General features: G+C 52.7%; 1 protein-coding gene across 3 annotated transcripts in view; it reads left to right on the top strand.

The window, feature by feature from the left end:
* The window catches only part of LOC308492949 (uncharacterized protein), a 13,606-nt gene extending 11,241 nt beyond the window's left edge, over positions 1 to 2,365 (top strand). For all 3 annotated transcript variants that reach the window (XM_081038481.1, XM_081038482.1, XM_081038483.1), the window contains one exon: positions 8 to 2,365. The gene's annotated coding sequence lies outside the window, so the exon portion shown is untranslated. The remainder of the gene's footprint in view (positions 1 to 7) is intronic.
* The last annotated feature ends 5,522 nt before the right edge of the window (positions 2,366 to 7,887 follow it).

Genomic DNA, 7,887 nt, shown 5'->3' on the forward strand with positions numbered 1-7,887 from the left:
GGCACAGACACTAGGAATACCACCCACGGGCGCCCTGCACGCCAGCATGAGGATGCGTGCCCTAAGAAGACCTACCTCGGGAGGTGCCCTGCAGTGACAGCAGAGGGGACCGGTGGAGTCTGGAGTTGGAGGCATTTCTGTGTCCTGGTGGTAAACTCCCCAAACCTGTCGGGAGTCATGGCTGGGGAAGAGCTTGTCCTGGCTGCCTGGCCATGGACCTCCACTCTCCTGTGGCAGCAGGGGACACAGCTATGTGGAGAGTCAGCTTCTTCACTCCCACCTGGCCCACCAGAGACAGGAAGTGACTGGCCTAAGAGAACACAGCACTTTGGTAGCAGACCTGGCTCTAGAGGCACAACCTTCCTGCAAGTATGGGTGTGGACCATACTTGCAGGCCTCACTTGCCTTTCAGAGCAGTGCTTCGTACCACTTTTGGGGGAGTGAAGCCCTCTGAAAATCTGACAAAGGTGATGAACCTTCTCCCGAGGAAAACACACATACTCACATAGAGGCAAGAATCTACCAGCAATTCCAGGAGCTCCTGGACTCCAGGCTGGAACCTCGACTCCAGGACCCAACCAACACCCTTTCCTTACCTGACCTCCCGGGGCCACCATACCAGTAGCATTCCATCCCCCTACTGGTCCTCCGTCCCTTGTTCAGGAATAAAGAATTCTGAGGAGGGGATCCTGTTAGTCACTCTCTTTTCCCAGGCCTAAAAAGTAGTGTACCGGGCTTCTGGGGTGCCAGTCCTTGCTAGCCACTGCAGGAGGCCCCCTGGGCTGGCTTTGCTGTTCCCCGGTTTGGGGTTGCTGGCTCTGGCTACCTGGCTGCTGGCTTCACAGTACAACCCCAGGCTCCGGTGTCACTGTGAAGGTGGTGGGGAGAGCTGGACCTTCTCTAGAAGCTGGGAAGAAGCAGGAGTCCGGGCTGAACCTGCCCCAGGGGGGCTCCATGTCCAGCAGCCACACCCAAGTGTTCAGCCTCAGCCAGGCGTGATGTGGGGAAGGCAGGGTGTGAGACCAGCTTTGCTCCTGCTGTTAGCCAGCTCTGGGCAGGGACAGGCCAGCAGAGAAGCTGCCGAGTGTGCCGAGCATCTAGTAGAGCAGGTGGAGGGTCAATGCCAGGCCAGCAGCAGGGTGAGGGCTCCCCGTCTTCACACCTGAGCAGGTGGCCTGGAGCCAGCTCACCAGCCTCTCCACAATGAACTGCCCATCAGAAAAGATGTGAGCAGTCAGGGCTGGGGTAGGTTTGTGAAGACAAGCAGGCTTCACAAGGCTGCTTATATTTAGTGAAACATTTGGGAGTGGAGAGTGGCCTTTAGTCACAGAATTTAAATCAAAGCCCAGCGATGTGGGTTGTGGGGGCCATGGAGGAATTGTGTTTAGGTGGTGGAGGGGGCCCAGGGCTGGGCTGGGCCTGCTCGGGGTTGTCGGGAGGCCCCGTGAGTTCCTGCCCTGGGGTCTTGCTTGTCCCATTTCCAATGCAGGTTGGCGCATAGGTTTTTTTTGACCATCTGCCATGCGCCTCATCCTGAAGTAACAGACACTGGGGGTGGGGGGTTGGATGGGGGGAGGAGGGAGCAGGTCAGAGAAGAGTAAGCCGTTCAGGCACCAGGAGCTTCCACTCACTCTGATCCTTGGCCAGCGTGAAGGGGACCTCACAGACTCACCCCTTCCCTAGTGATTGTCAGCTCGTCTCCTTCCTCCCCTGTAACTGTGCGTCCTCCTTCCTGCCTCTGCCTACCCTGAATTGCTCTGAAATGTGTCACCCCTCCGCCCCACTAAGGCCCCTTCTCCACCAGGCCTAGTTTCCCTAACCATTCCCTTCCTCTGAACAGGGTGTGTGTTAACACCCCCTCTCACCTTGGCTATTGCGTGCAGTCTATACTCCAGCTTCCTGTGTGTCTGTGCACATGTGTGTGTGTTTGTGGCTTAAATCTCCAACAAGACCATGAGCTCCCTGAGGGCATGGGATGTGTCATTTCTTCTTGAACCCCAGTAGAGTCTAGCACAGGTCTGGGCACTTAACATCAGGATATACTTGCTGACTGGCTGATGGGTCAAGTCCTGGAGGTTGTGGGGGGCTGGTGATTGGGGGTGCAAAAGGGGAGAGGGCATGTGAGTTCACTAGTGGGGACATTTTATTGGGCTGTGGGCTAGCCCCCCTGGGGTAATAATGTCCATGAGAGGCCTCAGGAACCCCCTACTTGGGGCAGTGGGGCAGGAGAGACCCCCCCAAGGCTACATAGGATTGTGTGTAAATGGTCGTCCCGGCTGGATATTTCCGTAGGTCACTGACACCCACTGGAGCTGACCAAGTGGAATAAATGTTCTGTTGACATCAGTTGGTATGAGGACTGGTCATTTGGGGCTCAGCTGGGAGCAGGGCTGTGGCCTCTAGCACTGCCTCCATCATTTCTTAAGGAGTCATGTTCAAGGTGACACGACTAAGAAGGCTGTAGGACGCACAGCCCCAAAGGCACAGCGATGAATTAGCTTAGCCCCTCCCCACCTGGATAATGACTGCTGTTTGGAGTTGGGTAACAGAAAAGGGGGCTCCTTCAAGTAGCCCCAGCCGCTTGCTCAGCGCACGGTGAGGCCAGACCTGCTGAGAAGCTTCGGCATGAGGGCTGGGCCGCTGAGAGCGCTCCGGTTAAAAGACCACCTCCAGTCGCGCATCTCCCCTGACCTGAATCTTCCGTCTGCGACCTGACGGGAACAAGTGCTCCTCCTGCCTCATGGAGCTGTGCCCATGCAGCATACACGTGGCCCAGCGTGCAGGCAGTGGTGTGCCGGCACCCCCGTCCTCCTGCCCAGAGTGCCCCTGGAGTGACCACTGCACCTCACAGCCCATGAGGCTTCTGCTGTGGAAAGTGCTGGGCAGCGGGGGTAGTGCTGCCCCCGGGGAGCTGAGACTGGGGTGAGTGACTTCCCTCCTGTTCATGGTGAGGGACTGGGCCCGATCCTCACTCCAGAACCTTCCTTCTGTGCTGGGCTGTTTGACCCAGATTTGGGGCTGCATGAATCATCCTATCAGCCCAGGAAGGTCCTGAGAGGTCGTAACTCAAGGACAGGGCCTTTGAAACCTGGGGTTCTTGGGGGTGAATCATGCAGGACCTTGTTCCCCTCTTCTGGCTCTTGGGGCAGAAGGAAGCAGGCAGCCGCTCGCTCTCTGCCTGCCCAGCTTCAACCCCTCAGGTCTGAACCTGTTGCAGGGCCGACTCTGGGTGGCCTGAGCTGATTGATGCCCATTACCAGACCAGTCACCGTGCCAGGCCAGGGGTGTGCAGTGGTCGGGCACTCACCGATGCTGAGTCTGAGAGTGGGGAAGGGACGATCCATCGGGGAAACCAGAGGCCGGTGGCAGGGGAGCGGTTTCAGTGTGGAGGACCGTCACCCCTGCTCCACTGGCCAGCAGCACGTGTCACGTGGGAGCTTGTTATAAATGCAAAACGCAGCCCCACTCCAGACTCCAGATCAGAAACTGCATTTTAACAAGCTCCCCAGGCAATCTGTGTAGGCAGGTGCTCTGCACGACATCGCTTCTCCAGCGCCCTTTCTGGCCCTATTGCCTAAAGGGAGGAGAATGAAACGTGTTGCTTTTTTAGGCTTGTGGAGGAATAGAGGCAAGACGCTGCCTCACCCAAGTCCAGGATTCCGGCCATGGCTGCCCCCCCACACCCTGGGGACCGGAGCATACCTCAGCCTGGCTTTCTGGGAATTTACTGTGACTACAGAACACAGTGCAGGAAAGGGCCAGTCCCGGGGAAAACTGCAGGTGGCTTTCAGGGAGCACTTCCTCGCCCCCTCGTGCTCCTTATGACCCCCCCCTCAGGACACCACTAAGCCTCACTTTCCTCACTCGGACAGAGCCAAGCTCAGGTATGTCTGTCATGGATGCTGTTGGTGCCCTTTCCAAGCTGTGGGGAGTGTCGGCTGCTAATGGTTCACAGCCGCCTAGCATGGGGGGCTGCCCCCAGCCCACCCCCACCCTGGGACAAGGTGGTGGTGCAGCTCTGAAGAGCAGTGTGCTCAGAACTCTCCAGGGATGAGATGCCGCTGGTCTCCAGCTGAGACCACAGCGCTGGCTCCTCCCCTCACCTGACACCACTCCCCTTCTCCGGGGAGCTCTTCCTGACACTCTTGTTCCCCTTGGACAGAATCCTCGTCTCAGGCTCTGCTTCTAGGAACCCCGACCTAAGGCAGTGTCTCTGAGGAACACACACGCAAAGCGTCACGCACATGCAAGAGATCTTTTTTCGGTGGGTCTGTGTGGTGCTGGTTTCCTGTAGGCTTGCAGGTAAGTGGATTAACAGATGGGAGGGGTCACCTCCAGGCCAGAGGACCTGCATGCGGGGGTGGCAGGCCCTCACCAACTGCCCTACAGCCCTGTCCATGGCATCACAGGGCACAAGAATCTAGTTCAGGGGTCAAGAGTAGGGGTCTAGTCAGACCATGTTGCTTTGGCCAAGTCCCTACCATTTCGAACCCTAGTTTTTCTATCACGAAGTGAGCGGTGTCGATGGGCTGCCCTCTGAGGTTTTTCTCAGCTCTAAACTTCCACAGTTTCTTCCTGATTGCTTGTATGGACTCTCTCCCATGGTGAGCAGAGACCACGCAGGCCAGTGATGGGCTGTGTCCAAGGCCTTGTGAGGCGTTAGCCAGCCCCACATGCAGCTGGGCCCCCCAAGATGGCATCCCCCTCCTCTGGTCCCGACACCCTATCTATGACCAGCTTGGCCTTTTACAACCACCACCACCACCTCTGCTCTGTAGTAGATGCTCAGAGAATTGCAGCTGGCTTTTTTTTTTTTTTTCCATTAGGCAAGAGAACTGCAGATTCTAGCTGCAGAGACAAGAAGTCACCTTGAAGCAGACCTTCCTTGTTTCTGGAAGGTCATGGCACCTTTTCTGTTAAATCCACGTAAAACAAATACCCACCAGTATACTTGATAGTCTCAGGCTAGCCTTGGACTTGGGTGGCATTTCCAACGCAGATACTTTCAGACCAGCACCTTAGCTATTGTTTAATAATAATTGTTTTTGAAAGGTTGTTAGGCAGAGCACCTGGGGACAGGGGCCTGAGATGTGGGAAGGACCTGAAGTTCTCTCCTTGGTGAGGGGCTGGGCTGGTCCTTCCCCTGGCACGTCCAAACCTGCTAGGGGACATGCAGTGTCCCCAGGATTGGGTTTAAAGCACGCGGGTTCCAGAGAGCCTGCTTATAGGAGCAGTGGGAACTGTGTCCACCTGTGGGGCACGACGGGTTCCTGAGATGGGTGGCTTGATGGTGCACGTGGGACATAAGATGTGGGAGAAGCACTGCCTGAGGGACAGAGGGGGCAGGCAGCCTCCACTGCATACCAGCACTCCCAGGAATCACTGGGGGTGTGTGGTGTGGGGCTCCTGGAGGACTAATGGACCATGTGGAATTTTAGGGACCGGAGAGGGCTCAGTCTTTATTTGACCATCAGGAGCAGCATGTTTCAGGCCCCGCCCGTGGCTTTCCCATCTCCTGGCTGGATTTGCTCATGGTGTTGCTGCCTCGTGGTTGACGGCTGTTCTCTATTCTGACTCTGTCTGGGCTTCCTTGCCGCTTGCTCTGTGCCCCCCGTCTTCGTTTCGCATGCAGAGTCCCCGAGGCAGATGTTGGTGTGACTGGTCACTGTCCCTTTAGGGCATCCCTCGGACAGAGTCCATTCTCCTGGCATGGCCGATGTTGCCAGTGAGTCTTGGCAAACATATTACAATATATAAATGTATCAAAATAACACATTGCACACCTTAAATGTATACAATGTTATATGCCAAATTGATTCAATTAAAAGAATGAAACGAACTGGACTGCATATGTGTTGTGTGACTCCAGCCTTTTGCAACCAACGCTGATGGGAGAGTGGCGCCCTCTAGCGCACATCTGGAGAACTGACGTCGAGTGAATTGGACTTTGTAAGGAGGCCTTTTTCTGCGGCCCTAAGGGCTCCCACCTTTATATTAGAACGTACAAGTCAGGGACCAGGTAGGTTGTCAATATTGGTTGAATGAATAAATAGAACCGTGAGGCTTTTCAGAGGGCCCTATGGAAGTGAGCTAAAAAAAAACAGACTTGTAAAAGTAAATTGTCCTCTTAGAGTTGAAATGAAGATCAGTGGCAATGACAGGGGAGAGGAGAAAATTGGAGACAAAGAAATTCGACACGTGTTCCTTTTCTAGGTTTCAAGAGGAAAGAAAAAGACACATGGAGTAACTTTCCAAAGACAATGAGCCCAAAAGCCAGCAATAAAAGTTTGCTCATAAAAAGCCTTACACATCGGCAAGGGAGGAAACCTGGGGGCCGGGGTCGGGGAGGGGGGGGTATATTAGGTTATTGTGCTTATGTTCACCAACTCTGAACCACCTGCAGGACCAGAGAGGAGCAGGCCAGAGTGAGAAAGACACTCACCACCATCTGTACGTAAATCTTCAAAATGCAGACGTTCGTGGGGTACATTTGAACACTTGTTGGATATCTGATACCAGAATTACTAATTTTTCGTAGTTATAATTAGGTTATTGTGCTTATGTTAAAAAAAGGATCTTTAACTTTTCAGAGATACATACTGAACAAAATAAATGATCTTGGGGATATGCTTCAAAATGGTCTGGGGGCGGGGGGTGGGAGTGAGAGGGTGGGACTAGACCTGGAACCACATTGGCTCCCGGTTGATAATTTGAAGTGGGGGGAGAGAAACGTGGGAACCCATTATATACGCTCTTCTCTCCATCATTGTCATGTGTTAGAAAATCTCTGTGATAACAAGTTGAAGTATGTTTGTATCCTATTCTCCTAGCCTTTTAAAAATTTCCCTCATAATACTCCTTAAAAAGCTAAAGTGTTAGTGAGGGGAGGAGAAGTCTTTGAGGCTGACTTATTTATTTAATGTTTAAAGCAAACTCTATTTTTTTAAAAAGATAAATTAAAGAGCAATGTGTGGATCCAAGAGTATAAGCTTTATTAATCTTTATTTCAAAGTTAAAAACATTTTCACTTAACAGTTGACATGCAATGTTATATTAGGTTCAGGTGTACAGCTTAGTGGTTAGATGTTTGTATGACTTAGGAAGTGGTCCCCCTGGTAAGTCTAGTATCTACCTGGCACCATACAGAGTTATTACAATATTTCTGACTATATTCTCTGTGCTGTACTTTACATCCCCATGTGTTTGAGGCTGATTCAAAGTTTTTGTTTTGAGTCATTTCCTTTGGTCCAGGAGGTCATGACAGGTGAAAGGGGGGAGGAGTTAGGAGGAAGTCTTTGCTTTGACACCTCTCACTGGGCTTTGATTTCGATCCCTTCTCCTAGGGCGGCAGCAAAGCAAAGGTTCCCATTTTCCATTACGGTCACATGCCCTCAGGGAAAAGTGTTCTCCGGGCTGCTCGCATCTCTGGGTCTCACTTTGGTCTGGTGGTTCCTTCTTGCCTTACCTGGATACTTTTAAGAAGCTATTTATCCTGTTTGATGTCAGTTCCTCTCAGAGTCAGGGTTGGCGTGAAGGTCTTATGGGAAGCAGGAATGAGTCATGACCTTCTGGACTTCTCTGCTTGCCCTGTCTCCAATGTCTCAGTGTCCCCACGCAAACGTGCTTATCCCTCCAGAAAATACCAGGCTCTCACAGCCCTAACTCCATGACAGCTGCTAGAAAGTGCTGCGACCCCAGACTGTTCCACAGCCAATCAGCCCAGGTCACTGCTAGGCTTCATGTGAGTCCGAAAATGGTGTCTGCTCTTCAGGTTAAACGTTTTTAAAAAAGCATTATTATTTCTTAATAAAAATTATTGCAACAAGGACTCTGTTTGAATAAGACATTTAATTCCATCAGAAAGTTGGCAAAATATACACATTTAGT

Source organism: Rhinolophus hipposideros (assembly GCF_964194185.1).
Source record: "Rhinolophus hipposideros genome assembly, chromosome: 25".
NCBI classification, from domain to species: Eukaryota; Metazoa; Chordata; class Mammalia; order Chiroptera; family Rhinolophidae; genus Rhinolophus; species Rhinolophus hipposideros.